We start from the raw sequence: 17,837 nt of genomic DNA on the forward strand, positions 1-17,837 counted from the left end.
ATAGGTGCACTGAAATCACTCTGATGGTTTTAGTCAATGTTGTTTTCCTCTTGGAGCCAAAGAGGCACTCTTGATTTGGGGTTAGTTAATGTGGCAAAATGTATATACTCTTGTGTGTTGCATCCACAAATATTGTAAGCCCATTCAGATATTCTATATCTATATACATTAGATGCAGAAGGGGGGCAAGATCATGTGCGCTTGACCTACACGCAGTCATGATATAAGGTCTAAAAGTGTTCCCATCGTGCATATATTATGTGCAGGGGCTCTTTCAGACTTTATCATGAGTATGACGGTGTGGAGGCGGGATGTGTCTGATGCTGCTCCCCGCTCCACATGTTCATATAATGCCTGAATAGGACTTAAAATAACTGGAGGGGCGGGCGGAAACCTGCTTTCAAAGTATGTGTCATAGCAATGGTTCTTAACCTGGTTTTTAGCTGTGGCTACAGGAGAGGCCATGAAATATCCATGGTGGTCGCAGTAAGCACAGTCATGTCCCTTTCAAATCAGTAGCGTGCATGACCCTGTGGCTGCATCAGAAGTCTTGGTGGCCATGTGTGGCATTGAAAAGCCACGTGCTATGGCAATCATTCTCAAATCTCAACATACTTAGACATCAATGATTTATGTATCATGGGTTGTGATCTCATGCATTGCTGATGATGTAAGGAGTGAAGCCAAACTGGAGGAAAGTGGAGATGGTGAATAGAGGAGAAAAAATCATTGATATGAGTGCCTTTGCTCCAGTGTTATAACTCCCCCATCCCCACAAAAAGCAGCTTTGGAGGGAAAGCCTTTTCTTCACACTCCATATGTCCAGAGTGATCTCACCTGTAATAGCAGGCTGCAGGCATGTTGCTGCATGCGAGAATCTGTAGAGGAGCAGATGCTCGCCTGCTATAGAGGAAAGAGCTACCTAGGATCAACCCTATGCCTCTGAACAGGTGCTTAATATTCTAAAAGCGGACAGCCAGACTCATCGGTGAAGCAGTTTCCTTGAAGCTCTTCCTTGAAATGGAAGGAGAAGACTTCTGCACACCTGAGCATCTACAGACTGCTGGCCTTGCTCCTCATTTGCTGTGCTGAATCAAATGCTAGTTATGCTTAAATGTGTCACTTTTAATGCTTTGCCCTTTTTGATGCACCCTAGTTCACAATACCCAGAAAAACACCAATGCTCAAATAAAACCAATGCTAATTGGGAGAGATAGGGGTAAGGCAAATGGGGATCAAATTCTATTCTTGTGCAGTGGAGGGGAAGGCAGTCCAACAAGGCAGCTCATAGCTCAGTCCAGCAAGAAGGCTCAACCTGTAAGCTTTTATAGGGGGTTAGGGAGTCTCACCAGACTTGCTGCAAGGTGGTTTCCATAGGTGTTCTCTCTGCAATTTCTTCCTCTAGTCAGAACTTCCTTTGGATGATGGCTGAACCTACTGCAGGCTCCTGACAGTGGGAAATGATTTTACCACTTTTTGTGTATCTCATGCAGCTTTCTGGTTGAAGCTGGGTTCTCATCCCTCTGTGCTACAATAGGTAGTGCATTCATCTCTGATTTATGTCTGATTTATCTCATTTTCCAGTGCACCCCTTTCAGTGACTAAAACAGATACTGCCACAACTTTTTTTTTAAAAGCAAAAAAAGCTGTGAAACTGACATGTTGTTTTGTGAAAAACGTTGGCTTTAAAATAAGAAGCCAGCTGGCATTCATTAGAGTATGAGAGCTGTTAATAACATGGTCAATTAAAAAACAAACAAACAACTGTCTTGTGCTGTAATGCTGTGAATCTAAGCAATGGTTTTTAAATGCACAGTAAATCTCAAGATATTTGACCCCTTTGTTATTTGACCCCTCAGTAATGTCAAATTTGTCATGATCTTGATTCACTGTGTCTTTCGTGTATATACTGGGGAAATGTTATGAAAATTAATCTTTTGCTGATCAGGAAAATATGCAATATCACTTTGGAAGTTTGGAGTACTTCCAAACTTGTTGGAGTACATTATTGTTGGAGTAATAATGTTGGAGAACATTGAAGTGTACTGTATTTGAGAATATAGAAAACTTGCACTCTTACTTTAAACAATATTGGAAAACTAGGAAAGGCTGACAGATATGTCATGAGCATCTGAAAGCCATAGTTGGCTAAAGTCCTTTGTCTTGAGCTGAAGTTTTGGCAGGCAGGGGTTTTCTATTAGTTTCCTCTGATGATTTGACAATTGCTTTGGAAATGTATGCCGAGTTCCAACCTTAGCTATTGCGACAAGATAGAACTTGTGCAATTTTCGTGCCTGGCAGTATAAAATGTTTCCCCCCACATAGCGGTTGTCTTTGTATAGAAATATACAAAGTGCTAATTTAGAACAGCAGTTACTTGATTTGTAGAAATCCTGTTGTGTTCCATATGTTGAGTTTCTTAAAAATCCTCCAGAGTTAAAAACACAGGACACATATAAAATCATCTGTTTCATACCAGTTTGTTATGATCTCCCCTAGATACTTGTGGGAATTTTGGTTTGATAAGGATACTGAGAATGATCTGTTAGAGAACCCAGGCGTCCTTTATAGAACCCTAGTGTCGTCCTCCAACCCCAGGGAGACAAAGTGGGTGGCTTCACACATAATGGTGGCAAGCACGTCAGTAGGAGGAAACTGCCAGTTCCGGGCAAGTGTGCACTCCTGGTACTTCTGCCTCTTCCATGTTGACTGAACCCACCAATGTTGGATGTACAAGGTTGGATCTTTTCTTTTGCCTGACGTTCTCCATCCAACTTCGAATCCACAGCTTCGGCCAGTGAGCCAGCTACAGCTCTTTCTCTAGAAGGCAGATCTGGCCACAGTTACCCATGCCTTAGTCACGTCACGGCTGGATTACTGTATGTGGGGCTGCCCTTGAAAAATATCCAGAAACTGCAGCTAGTGCAAAATGCGGCAGCTAGGGTTTTATCTGGAGCTGCCCGGTGGGAGCATATCACACCCATTTTGAAAGAGCTGCACTGGCTACCAATTTGTTTCCAGGTCCAATTCAAGGTGTTGGTTTTGACCTTTAAAGCCCTTAACAGTTTGGACCCGGGATACCTGAGGGACTGTCTGCTCCCAAGGGTTGCTGCCCGCTTGACGAGGCCATCTGAGGGGGCTCTGCTCCGGGTGCTGACAATGAGGGAGGCTCGGTTGTCATGTATGCGGGACAGGGCCTTCTCTGTTGCTGCCCCCAGACTCTGGAATGCTTCTGAGGTGTGAATTCTCATTCTGTCATAGCAAATGAGATTTTTTTCAATTATACAACTCTCATGACCCCACTTTCACTTTTTCACACTCTCAATTACTATGAATATGAGGAAGTAATCAATTTAGCACACTTCACCTTATGAAGACAAACCTCAGAATTCACCAAAATTCACCCCTCTGCCCAATCACTCTGAAATTGGGGACGGGTGGTAGCCTCCACCCATTAGGCACTATCTACCAGCCCACCCCACTCCTTTGGGGCAGATCCACTTTCTGCCCCCAATCTTCCCGCAAGACACCAAAACTTCAAATATTCCCAAAAAATCAGGCCTCTGCCCAATCCCCCTGAAATTGGGGTGGTAGCCTCCACCCATTAGGCACTACCACCCCACCCCACTATTCTGCCCCAGTCCCCACTTTCTGCCCCAATTTGCCCCAATGACATGAAAACTTCAGAAATTCACCAAAAATCAGCCCTTTGCCCAATCCCCCTGAAATTGGGGTGGTAGCCTGCACCCATTAGACACTACCACCCACCCCACTCCTTTTGCCCAGAACCCATGCTATGCCCCCGAACTGCCCCAAAGTCACTAAAATTTCAAAAAGTCCCCAAAAATCAGCCCTTTGCCCAATTCCCCTGAAATTGGGGTGGTAGACTCCACCAATTGGGCACTACCACCCCACCCCAAAATTTTGCCCCTGGGCCCCTTTTTTACCCCCCGAATCGATTCAGATTCGGATTAAATCCGAACCGCATCAAGGGTGATTTGGGTGGCCCATATTCGGGCACAAAACAGAACAGGGGTGATTCGGTTCGGGTCCCGAACCGAATCACCGAATTCCTGAATTGCACACCCCTAATTCACATACCCAATGCCTTCTTTTGGGTTTTATCTTTGTGTTTCAGTGCTACAAGATTGCATATGTGTTGAAAGAAAATAGTTGTAATTTCCCATTTTAGGAGGGCTACAACGCTGTTTCAGCAGTGTAAGTGGTGTGGTGTTCATTTTAAAAAAAACTTCCTGGGTGCTCTTGTGCAAAGGTGCATTTGTGTAATTTTCTTTTATTTGCTTTCCCCATCTGTGTTAATGTTAAACCCATTGTGATTATATATATTTTTATATTTCTGCAATTATGTTTCTTTCTGTTTTTCCTTTCCTCTTTCAGCCTCCACCAGTGAGTTCTTTAATTAGTTTAAAAAACTAATTGTCAGCCACGGCAAGGAATAGTTAAGTTTCTGCAAGGTAGAAAAGACTGCTCCCCCCGCAGGTGGCTTTGCACAAACCCACCAAGAATTTTTTTTTTTAAGCCTCATTGTGTCATTGTCCCTGCCTCCTCTGCGACCTCATTGGCCCAAAATGTAGCAGTAGGAAGGCACGGAGAGCACACAGTATGAACAGTCCCTGCTGGGAAAACACATTGTTATGGGTGGCAATAGGAACAGCCACAGCTCTATGCAACAAATGGCTCCCACCCTTTATTTACATTTTCAGTACGATCCTGCCAAGCTGAAGCATTTACACCATCCCCAACTGCTGTAGATGTAATCTGGAAAGCGCCCAGGAGTGCATACTTACTGGGAACCAGCAGTTTTCTCCTACTTACCTGCCACTGTTATGTGTAAAGCCGCCCAGTGAGTATTGGACTGGTTTAAGGCTGCGGTCCTAAACTCATAAGGCAGTAAGTCCCACTGAATTCAACTGAACTTATTTCTGAATGAACATGTTCAGGATTGTACTGCATATCAGGTGTACATTGGCCCAGAGAGTCTCTTTTAATATTACATGGCAGAACATGTCCCCAGATGAAAATGTGCTTGCTGTCACTGGAAGAACAGAAAATCATGCTGTTATTATTATCACAGATGTTAAGTATGGCAGAGAGAACCCTCTCTTTTTCTGATTGTTCAGTGTACAGTAATTCATTGATATTTTGAGATTAGAAATTGATTTCTGATCCTTTGGAAATAATTTATTAACCAGCTGCTGCAACTAATACGGATGCAGAATTTACTTTTTATATAAATCCAGTATATAAAAGATGACAACAGGGCCTAGACACATTTTTTATATAAATCCAGTATATAAAAGATGACAACAGGGTCTAGACAATTTTTTTTTATATAAATCCAGTATATAAAAGATGACAACAGGGTCTAGACAAGTTCAGAAAAGGATGGGTAATTGTCAGGAATATAATGCATCTGCTTGTATGTAGAAAACAGTTTGAACATTAAGATGTTCTTGCAGGAGTATATTCTTTGTTTTCATTAGACTGTTGCTCATAACACTGATTAGTCACTAAAGTGTTCAATCATGGAGACTTTTAAAAAATCGGATTAACTAAACTCGAAAAGATATGACATATTTTAGTTATAATTTCAGGGCAACATTCCTAGTTTTTCTTCCTATTCTTGAAAATAGTAGTATCGGGTTAATTTAATGGCAAGAAGCAAATGGGCTTCTACAGTATGTCTCTCACTGGTTAAAATAGTTTGATTACACTAAGGATTACACTCAGTTGAGCAGGAAGAAGCAATTCAGTGAGGTCATCCACACAATAAAAAATTGTGTTCTACCTGGCTTTGGGTGCTGTGTGTGCTCCCCATGTTTGGTTGTGTGGACGTAAGGTAGGAGGAAAACCTGGGCAGAAGTGCTTGTGTGGAAGCAAGGTAAGAGGAAAAGCTACCCAGGTTTTCCTCCCAGCTTGCTTCCACACAACCAACAATTGGGAGCTCCCAAACCTAGGCAGAACACAATTTTTTGATTGTGTGAATGACCTTAGTGTTTCACAAACTGCTGCTGCTAAGGGAGAGTATGAGAAGAAGCAAAGCATAAAGGCAGATTTGGGGGAGGAAAGGGGAAAGGAGAAAGATTGGGCACAAAGCAGTGACAGGTGCCTGTGGCAGCTGACTCCAACATTACTCTGCTTGTGCAGGACCACTGCTGAAGACAGAATACTGGGCTATGTGATCCTTTAGACTCATCAAAAAGTAAGGCAACTCTTTTTTGTTTTGGGCAGAATGGCAGTTGCATAAATGATAGCACAATGAGAAAAGGCTAGCTTTTAGGAATCCCAATATGATGTAAAATCACTGGAGATATTAATATCTTATTTTTAATATTTGATCAGTATTGATAGTTGATTAAGATTATGTAGATTTTTTTTGTTTCATCTTTGTTCATGGGAGGGGGAAGGTAATTCCTTTTGAGAGTACCAAGGAGTGTTAAAGCAGGGAAAAAATGTAAAAGGAACTGTCATAAGCATTTCTTCCATTATAGAAACAGAGCTTGATTTGTCTTCTGTATTTTCAGACAGAAAATCTTGATTGTAACCTGCCCTTCATCTCTTAAACAAACTGAAGTATTTAAGGTATTTGGTGGCCGAATTTTGCCATGGTAAATACTTTTCATTTCCAGTTCCTCTGCATGCTTAAAGATGGTCTGTGACTGTTTCAGCATTTAACTGTCTACTTACATATATACTTAGGGGGGAAATTAATCAAAGGAAAGCATGTTTATGTCTCTTGTTGCAATGGAGAGGATTTAAGCTTTCACTTAACTCTCCCATTTAAATCAATGGGATTTAAAAAACTGCTTAGTTTTAGCAGGATTGAGCTAAGAGTTTCTAAGTGGAAACAAAATACACAAATACTTTTTATGAAACGAATATTTTTTGTGCACAGTTAGTTAATTTAGCACTTTCTATATGTTTTGTTATTTAAAGCCACCCCTTGGTTACATACCTTGTGGACTAGCTAGAGATTTGGGGGTGTGGGGCGGATCAGAGAAAAATAATCACACAGGGAAAGGGAATATTATATATTATAAATATTATAGGAAAGCAGAGGCGTTAGGGGACTGTTGTGTGGGGATGCAGTGGCGGGGGGGGAGAAGGGAGGCAAAGGAGGACATTGTAGGGTGTTTTTTTACATTCTTAGACTGATTTAAATAACTTGCCAAATACCTAACGTTCATCATATGTACTAGTAGCAGGCATAAGTGGTTGAATGCCTATTAGACTGGGAGTGAAATGGAGCCATCCAAAGAAAAAGTATGGTTTCTACATACTACAGGGAATACCTTAGGTAGGCAGAACTGTGTAACTTAAAGAATTTAAAACAAGCAAGCAAGCAGACAAACCAACAAACCAGACATGTAATCTTCTAGGGCAAGGGTTTTCAACCTTGGATCTCCTAATCTTGTTGGACTACAACTCCCATAATTCCCAAGTCCCAGTGGCATAACGTTGTGGCTGGAGGTGATGGGAGTTGTAATCCAACAGCATTGTGTGATTCCTCTGTTCTAGGGCCTGTGCCTCCAGGACTTTATTTACTTACTTACTTAATTACATTTTATATCTCGCTCTTCCTCCAAGGAGCCCAGAGCAGTGTAATGCATACTTAAGTTTCTCTTTACAACAACCCTGTGAAGTAGGCTAGCCTGAGAGAGAAGTGACTGGCCCAGAGTCACCCATCCAGTATCATGGCTGAATGGGGATTTGAACTCGGGTCTCCCCAGTCCTAGTCCAGCACTCTAACCACTACACCACGCTGCCTCTCTTTTATGGAATGTAGAGGGCAAGGCGAGCTCCAGGTTTCAGGGAGCCCACAGTAAACAATCCCCCATGGGCTCCTCTGACCTGCATATGTTGCAAGAGAATTGCTCCACCACTACCATAGATAGGCTAATGGGTACAGACGTGGTCTCAGGAATCTTCAGGGGGCCCCTGTTGAGGGCCCTGGGCTCTCAGCAGCGACCCACTGATGCTGAACCTTGACAGCATCGAGCAGATGAAGCAGGCTGTGTTAAGGTCTCAGTTGAAAAAAACACAGGGAATCGAGGACACTGTGAGAGAGGAAGCTAGCCTGCTGTAGCAGTTTAGGTCTCTTGGAGGCTTTACAAACAGGGCTTCTGCCCCAAATCTCCTTCGGGAGAGAGTGTGTGTGTTCACACACCAGCGGAACTTATCCCAAAGTCTATTCAGGATCCTTGGACCCACTCCACACACAAGTCAGGCTTTGTGATGCGAATTCTAGCTTATCTCGAGGTATTTCCAGATTTTTAAAATGCTGGTTTTAAGCTACGTTTTCTGAAAACTCCAGAGCAAACAGGGAGAGGCACTGATGTAGAATCATTAGCATAATAAGAGGCATGGTCTCTTCAGAAATGCAGATCTATCTCTGCAGGGAACTCTTCGAAGTGGCTTTGCTCAACATTTACCCTGAAGCCAAGTGCGAAAATCCTCCTGGAGGAACCAATTGTGGCTGGTCCTACCATGACGCAGGGTGAAGCAGGCCACTTCAGGTCAAAGATTGTGGGCCAGCCCTCCTCAGGGCTGAACTGCAGCCCACCCAGCAGCCTCCTCATGAATGGCCTGCAGAGGGAGGGAGGGAGGCAAAATGACAGTACACTTCTTTTTTTCACTTCCCTCCCTTCCCATTCTATTGATAAAGGGGAAATTTTAAAAGAAGGAAGGAATCGGGGTATGTGAATTTAATAGGAAAAAAGAGGGTGGGGGAGGCATAATTTGATTTCTGCTTCAGGCAGCAAAATGTCATGGGCCCACACTCCGTATGTGTTATGGAGTCAAAAGCCTTGCATTACTTGCACTACTTAAGGATGTTTCAGGAGAAAGGAAAAATGACTCTTGGTCCCCCTTCCCACTCTCCATATCCCTGGCTATCAGCAATTTAGGGGGGGAATGCTCAGCTTCGGGGCTGGCAGCCAGTTCCAAACCTGATTCTATCATGGCATAGCAAGATTGGAGTGGACCCTGAGACAAAAAGTGAAGATGAGCCCCTGACTTCCCATCCCCTTCTTCAGACGTGTGTGATAGGGAGAATAAAGAGCAAACTGTAACTCAGCCAGGGGTGGACTTAGGTAATTTTGGACCCGGGATAGGGATGTGCACAGAACCAGCTACCCGCTACCTTCAAGCAGATGGTGGGACGGGGGTGGCTTTAAGGACGGGGGAGGGTGCAGTTCCCCTCAGGCGCTCTGTGTAGAAATAGTCCTGCGGGGCGGCAGCCTGCCTCCTTGCCGCCCTGTTGCTTAAGTCACCAGAAGTGCCGTGAGCGCGGGTGTGCACCGTGGGCTTGGGCTCAATGTGCGTGTGCCCCACCCACAACGCACTCATGTGCGCACAGCACTTCCAGGGACTTCCGGTCACTGAAGCAACGGGGTGGCAAGAGGTATGTTGCTGCCCCACGGGACTATTTCTACACAGAGCACTGGGGTGGGGGGTAAGTACACCCTCCCTCGTCCTTAAAACCACCCCACCCTCACATTCAATCTAATTCAAATGTGGGGCTTCTGATTCTGAACCTACTTGGCATTCTAAGAATAGAACGCTGAGCAGGTTCATGCACATCCCTAACCCTGGACCTAATGAGCTTATGGAGCTGCCCCCACCCCCCAAATAAGCATCCTTTCCATATATATATATATATATATATATATATATATACACACACATATATATATATACACATATATATATATACACATATATACATATATACACACACACACATACACACACATTTTACCACCAACCCACAGGTTGGGCGGGGGGGGGCAGAGACTACACAACCCCCAAAGGATCCATATATCTGTCGCGATGCCATGTTATCTGGTTGCTTGGGTGGCTCTGTGGAGTCTGGAGAAGGGCGTAGCATCCCTCTTGTGGGGCTTTTGTTCCCTTCAGGGGGCAGTAGGGATGAGAGGGGTCCAGGCTGGTTGGATCCCAGTGGGGTTGCGAGGGCAAGGCAGGGAGAGCTGCAGGAAACAGCTCCAGGGAGACAGCTAGGTTGGGAGTGGCAGGAAACAGGAAGCAAGGTCAGGAAGGGGGCAGGGATGGAAGTAGGCTTTAAGCCCTGTCAGCTTTGCACTGGGGTATTTAAAGATAAAGCAGCTGATGATGAGGAGCTGCTTCTGAGTATGGGAGCCAGGAGTTCTCCAAGAGAGGAGGCGAAGAGATGGCGTTCTCCAGTGCACTACTGCTCGTCTCGCAACAATAAAATAGATACAAGACACAATAAAAGTAATAAAATTAACCAAACTGAACAAAGTTAAAAGTCAAGTTAAAACCACACTCATGATTAGGTTCAAATTAAAAGCTATTTTAAAAGGTAAAAACTGAAAATTATAAAAAGCTAAAGAACCTACCAGATAGAACAAAAAATGGAGCATTAAAAAGCCTCCTTAAAAAGGTGTGCTCTGAGTGGGTTTTTTTAAAAAGACTTCGTGGGGGAGTATGGCGAAGCTCTTCATGGAGGGGGTTCCAAAACCGAGGGGCCACAACTGAAAGGCCCAGTCTCTAGTCGCTCCATGTGGGGGCTTCAAGGGAGAGCTTCAGTTCAAGAGGTTTTTGTGATTTGCTGCTATGAAACAAGCCACTTATCGGACTTTTTTGGGAAGTTTTTTTTTAAATTAAAAAAATTGACCAATCCTCTTCATAATCAATACAAAGAGTCCTGCTAACCTGTCCTATATCTGTACCAAATTTCAGAACTCTAGGACAAGCCACTTCAGAGATATAAAAGGAAACCTCTTTTGCCTCGGGGGAAATCATGGGCCCCTCTAGGACAGTGGGCACATGGACATGTTGGAAGCCGCCAGTGGCATGGGTGCAGCCTGCTACCAGCAGCCCCAGGGACCCTAGCCACGCCCCCTGCATCTGACATTAGATGCAAGGAGCGTAGTCATGTGCGGAAACGGGGCCATACGACCCTGTTCTCAAGACGCTTTAGCCAGCGCTGGGTTTCCAGCCTGACTGGGAGTGCCTTTTCCTGCCTCAAAAGGCAGAGAGGCGCATTCCCAGCCAGGTTGGGAACCCAACACTGGCTGAAGCGCCATCTCCTCAGATGGCCACGCCCCCTGTGTTTGACGCCAGACACAGGGGGCGGATGTGGCGGCTCCACAGGGAGTGATGGCCCGGTTCTTTGGACCCATCCTCACAATGGTGGCTCCGGCCCTGACATTGGCCCCCGGGTGGAGGCCTAACAGTGCCCTTGAACTCAGTCGGCTGGGCCCTCTCCCTCAGGGGCCCAGTTCAGGAGCATTCCCTTCCACCCCGCCATTCAGTTGTAGCTACGCCCCTGCCCATAGCCCTATGTAGCACAGCCAGGAAAGGCCTCAAGGGAGTAAGAAAGAAAAAAGGAGTTATTTTCCTGTTCCTTCTTTTCTCATGATCCTCCCTATGTAAACTGCCCTGAGCCATTTTTGGAAGGGTGGTATAGAAATCAAATAAATAAAATAAAATATCCCTGCTCCCACCCATACCCTCTGATAAGGCCCGAACAGCACTACAGGGATCCTCTTCCAGTGTGTCTGGAGACCTGAACAGGAGGAGGACCTGGGGGCAGCAGGGGGATACACTGCAGGATTTTGTTGCAGGCCCCACTTATTCCCTTGAATTTAGGAACATAGGAAGCTGCCATATACTGAGTCAGATCATAGGTCCATCTAGCTCAGTATTGTCTACACAGACTGGCAGCGACTTCTCCAAGGTTGCAGGCAGGAATCTCTCTCAGCCCTATCTTGGAGAAGCCAGGGAGGGAACTTGAAACCTTCTGCTCTTCCCAGAGCAGCTTCATCCCCTGAGGGGAATATCTTGCAGTGCTCACACTTCTAGTCTCCCATTCATATGCAACCAGGGTGGACCCTGCTTAGCTAGGGGGACAAGTCATGTTTGCTACCACAAAGACCAGCTCTCCTCTTGGGTGGCCAAGTATCTGTCAGTTTGGAAGCTACAATGAGGCTACGTATGCAGAGAGCTCCTTGTATACTTAGAAATATACACTTTTTAAAAACATGCTAAAAATGTATATAGCATCAGAACAGCCTGATAAAGTCCTGTGAGCTTCCAGAACCTACAGAATATCAACTGCAACTGAATCACAGAAGTTGCCAGAAATAGTTGTCAGAAAAGAAATGGAGGGGAGGAAGTAATTTATATAAGTATTTATGAAATATATTTTTATACTGCCTACTAACTAGGAGTTGTTGAGGCAACTTGCAATGTATTTAACATACTCTCTAAAAAACAAACAAACAAAACCCCCTAAAAATTTGAATCATAATCATTCTTCACTGAATGGGACTTCCCCTCTCAGACTGCCAATGATGGCTTTTGGTTCCCAGTGGAACCAAGAAATAGGATTTAAATTTGGAGGGATGTATGCAATGAAGTTTAAAAAAAAAAAAAAATCCCCTCCCAGCACCAAATGGGGAAGTTTTCATTAAGGGAGGGAAGAGAAAGGGACACTTTACCACTTCCTACCTTCCAGAAACCTTTCCCACTGCTATAGATGACAATTAAGCATTTGATCTGGGGTTGGCCCCAAACCTGAGCCCTTTAGCACTATATAATGCAGTGGGGCAAGACTTAAGGATGGTGGGAAGGAACGAAGGCATTTTTTCCCCTTCCTCCTCTGTGGACTCTGAACAGTGCTGCAAAGTTTCTGTTCCAGAGCAGATAACACTCTGTTAGGAGTCTAGGGATACATCACAATATTTTGTTGTAGATCCTGTCTTGTCTTTAATAATGTGCATTCCAAATCTAAGGACTTTCATTCCTTTACTTTTTATTTTAATAAGACTTTGAATAAGTGAATGGAATAAGAAGTCTTCCATTCTGAAGATAAAAAAAGAATGAGATGAAATATATTTGTAATATTGCAGCAAACAAATTTTTCAACAAATACACTGCTTCTTAAAATAGTGTTTATGGTTAGGCTAGATATATTGTGCACTGCAGTATCTAAACTTGAATGAAACGTATTAAGTATACAGTAAAGAAGGCCTTGCTGATAACAGTGATATGTAACATGCACTGCAGTAGCCTTGGAAAAATTTAATCACAAAGCATTTATGCTGCAAAGCAACATTTTTATAATGGCCCAATTAAACCTAATTTTAGATTTAGACTCTGCTGTTTTAGCACCAACAAATGCAGGAAAAGCAGTTTGGGAAAGTCCTGAATATTATTCTCTTTACAGCAAGGTCATTTGCACACAGCAAAGTGGCCTCCTTGTTGGAACTGAACAAATGAAACCCACTTGATGAGAAGACAAGAGATGGCTAATAAAACATTGTGCGTGGGTTTCATAGGTCTAAACTGGTCCAGGAAAGCCATCTTTTGATAGTTCATTACAACTTGGCATTTGTCAAGGGTAGGAATTTGTCTTTAGTGAGGTTAATCCCTTTAGCTATGCTTCTCTCCCTTCCCTAGAGAGCATAATCTGTTCAGGGCCTTTGTAGAACAGACATGAACATTCATCATTTTGCTTCACGTCCCTATGATAACAGTGTATTCAGGACAGAAGAATGCTAACAACCTAGTTATAAGAACAGCCCTGCTGGATCAGGCCAAGTCCTATCTAGTCCAGCATCCTGTGTCACACAGTGGCCTTCCAGATGCCTCTGAGGCAAGAGGTGTGGGCATCTCCTCTCTCCTGCTGTTGCTCCCTTGCAACTGGTATTTAGAGGCATCTTGCCTCCTAAGGTGGCCTAGAGTCAAACTAGTAGCCATTGATAGACCTTCCCTCCATGAATTTGTCTAAGCCCCTTTTAAAGCCATCCAAGCTAGTGGATGGCAACACCACATCCTGTGAATTCCATAGTTTAATTAATGCGCTGTATGAAAAAGTACTCCCTTTTCTTGGTTCTAAATTTCCTGGCCATCAGTTTCATTAGGTGATCCCTGATTCCAGTGTTTTGAAAGAGGGAGAACATTTTCTGTCTGTTCACTCGCTCTATGCATAATTTTATACACCTCTGTCATGTCTCCCCATTGTTGCCTCTTTTCCAAACTAAAGAGCACCAGATGCTGTAGCCTTGCCTTATAAGGAAGGTGCTCTAGGCATCTGATCATCTTGGTTGCCCTCTTCTGTTCCTTTTCCAGGCAGTTCTTCAATATTCTGGTTAAGATATACAGAACTGTACACAGTACTCCAGATGTGGTCACACTAGCATTTTTATTTTCAGTCCCCTTCCTAATGATCCCTAGCATGGAATTTGCCTTTTTCACAGCTGCCGCACACTGAGTTGACACTTTCAATGAGCTGTCCACCACAACCCCAAGATCTCTCTCCTAAATATATTTATTCTAAAATACTTCACATTGATTTCAGTGGAACTTACTTCCAGGGAATAAACTTAAGGGCCAAACTAAATGAGAAAGTGGTGAATAGGTGCCACATGTCCACCTATAAAGCTGATGTGGGCTGGGGACAGCCTTCCAAAAGAACATGCGGAGAAAGAGTGCTGAAGCTCTGACCACCTGACACACCCACAGTTTACAGTCCATTGCTCCAACCACTTTTCTGCATTCCCAATTCCCTTCCAGTATTGGAGCCAGAAACAGAGAAAAGCGATTGGAGCAACTGGCAGTGAGAAGGTAGGGTGTGAGAGTGGGGTGGGTTTAGCATTTCTCTCCCATGCGCTCTTTCTGCTGTTAAAGAAAGAACCCCAATCCAGGGCACATACATGAATGCTGATCCCATTGTATCTGGATTGGCCCTCAGTTGTGTGACACTGGATTTATGCTTACTGAGTCTGGGCTCTCATATGTCCAACTGGATATGAGGCTGCCATAACATGCACAAACAGAATGCTAGATTAGAACCCTTCTCCCTTATATATTGTGTTCTGTGTGTAAAGCATTTCTTGTGTGTGAAGGAGCATTCATGAGACTCCACCTGCAGTCTGAAGAGGTATAGCCCAGCCACAAATGTACCATCTTAGTGAGAAAGATGGTATACAGGGAAGGTCCATAGCTCAGTGGAAGAGCATCTGCTTTCAGTGCAGAAGGTCTCAGGTTCAATTTCTTACATCTGTGTGTAGAGCTGGGAAGGACTCTTTCCTAAAACCATGGAGAGCCGCTGCCAATCAGTGTAGGTGATACTGAGCTTGATGGAGCAATGGTATGATTCTGCATAAGGCGGCTTCCTATGTTCCCGTGTTCCTATTAAATCGGTCATTGGCCACTTCCGCAATAATGTGCGGGACATTCAAAGCTACTGAGCAAGTTCCAAGCACGATCTTACTTAACATACACACATTGCTGTGGACTTCTGCACTCCTAGTGCAGTCTTCTCCTCTGTGTACATATCAAGCAGGGATCGTGTTTAATTTTCCCAGCACCACCTGCTGGCCACCTCTTTCCAAGAAGAACTCACCTTTTCCTTACCACTTTTGTGGCAACTGAAGAAAAGGATGGGTTCTTCTCAGAAAGCAAGAGCCTGGTCAGCCACTGCCCGAAGTCCCTGCGAGCTATCAGGGAGCACTTCACACACGGCAAAGCCCCCTGGGGGGACTCACCTGCACCGGATCCACCGCCGCCAGGTTCCTCGCCGCTGCCTCCTGGCCCGGATTCCGGTTGTAACGCTCTGCTGCCCCCTGGGTTAGGGGGTGGTGTTGCAGCAGCTTCAAGCGCTGCTAAACGGTCAGCGAAACCCTGCAGTAATTTAGCCTTTTTTGCGGCCCTAGATAGCTGCTGATGGTGCACAGGGGCCCTGGCTGAGCCACCCCCTGCTCCCTCCCCCTTAGGCGCCGACTGCTGCTTTTCCAGAGCCTCCAAATGCGCAATAAGCGCCCGGATGGTCCCCACTTCCATATCCCTCTCATCTTCCGAAGAAGAGTCTAACGGGGCAGGTGGCCGCCTGCGGGGGCCGCACTGGCTTCCCCCCTTTTTCACCGTCACTTTCTTGGGACCAATGATGCACCGCCTGATCGTGCAGGTGGGGGGGTGTGGTCTTACCTTTCCAATTGACCCGAGCTCCAAGCAAGTAGGCCTCCCTAGACTATGGAAGGGGCGCCACCCACTGCTGGCCCACCCCTACTACCCGTCCAGGGCCCTGAGTCCCCCTCATCCCTGATCCCCCGGGGACCGCCCGTAACAAGCTTGGCTCCCCTTTGCCTTGCGAATTCAGCCAAACCTGAGGCCGGGTAAGCACCTGGCCTACTGTAGAAGCTGGCTATCCAACACTGGTCTCAGGGTTCCCTTGCTGGCCACTGGGCCCCGGTGGCTAGGCCCAGCTTGCACCCACATTGCCTTGCTCCTTCGCCGGCCCTCTGTTGCAGCTGGACCCAGGTGGCTAGGCCTGGCTTGTGCCCTGTTGCCGTGCTGCCGCTGCATCCTAAAATGACAGCCACGGCCGAGAATGCATGGGCCGAGACCCTCACGCCACCTGGCCTTCCTCCAAAAATACCACCGCTGCCGGGAGCCGTGAGCTACAGCAGGCCAAAATTGCGGCCTCAGCCGAGCCATTCGGGTGGGGGAAAGCTCTGTCACTGCCGGGAGCCAGGCCAAAAGGGGCCGAAATTGTGGCCTCGGCCGAGCTGGCCGCATGTGATCGAGTAGGGGGCAGAGAGCCTGAGACGAGCATAAAAGCTCACCGTAGCCCTCACACCGGCCGCAACCGATGCGCCGCCCCACTCGAAGTAGATGGGCTTAAAAGCCCAGAGCCCCGCTTACAGCCCCCAGCGCATCCTGATTCTCCAGAGGCCTGGCCACATGTTCATAGCCGGGCTCGGAGAACCACCCGCCCACGTCTGCTCTCAGCAACGGCGAGAGTCTGACTAGGTGGGCGCAGGAACGCTGGAGGCACATCCCTGCCCCCCGGAGGCATGTCCGGCAAATGGGAGCTGGCTCCCAGCGTCACGTGCTCCTCCATAGGGGGCTGGGGCAAACGAGCCGCGCCTCCTAGAGAGGTGGCGAGCGGCTGGCTTCTTCTCAGAAAGCAAGAGCCTGGTCAGCCACTGCCCAAAGTCCCTGCGAACTGTCAGGGAGCACTTCACACATGATTCAGGTTTTTCACTGCTTGTTAGAATGCAACTCCATTTACATCTGAGGTTAAAAAAAACACCCTCACTTTTTGCATCAGTTTTTTTGGATAGCATTGAGTTCACATTAAAGCCTCACAGAAAAGTCACGGTAAAGCCTGCTGTGTGGAGAACTCCCAGGAGTGAGTTAAGTAATTCCCACTGACTCATCTTATATCCAGTATTTTGTTTGCCTCTGCAGAGGTCTAGGGTTCAGAAAGCACAATTATGCCCCTGAGGCTACAGTTACTTAGAGGAAAGTAATCTCCATTGACCTAAATGGACCTTACTTCTTCCAGGAAGTTTTTCACATGGGGCTTTTAAAGCCCTTTAACTCGCATCTCCTCCAGAATGTAGGGGGTGCATTCACATATCAGCCAGATTTACCCCGAAGTCCCTGCGAGTTATCGGGGAGCAGTTCACACACAATTCGATTTTTTCACTGTGCCCAATTTATATCTGGGGTAAAAAGTATAGCCCAATTTATATCTGGGGTAAAAAGAATCCACTATTTGTGTCATTTTGGGGAAACAACTTCGAGTTCGCAGTAAAGCCTCCCAGTAAACCTGCAGTAAAGCCTGCTGTGTATAAAAGTCCCAGGTGAATTTTTTCAGATTTACAGTATTTTATGGGTTCCACCTTAGAGAACATCAGACTAGTTGATCTAATTGAAGGTACCTCTTGTTTGCTTTGTGTTTCTCTTTCGGGGGACCAACGTGATTGCAATGTGGCTAATTCACAAACATATACAGTATTGTAATTATTATCACCAATATC

Source organism: Hemicordylus capensis, chromosome 3, assembly GCF_027244095.1.
Source record: "Hemicordylus capensis ecotype Gifberg chromosome 3, rHemCap1.1.pri, whole genome shotgun sequence".
Classification (NCBI taxonomy): domain Eukaryota; kingdom Metazoa; phylum Chordata; class Lepidosauria; order Squamata; family Cordylidae; genus Hemicordylus; species Hemicordylus capensis.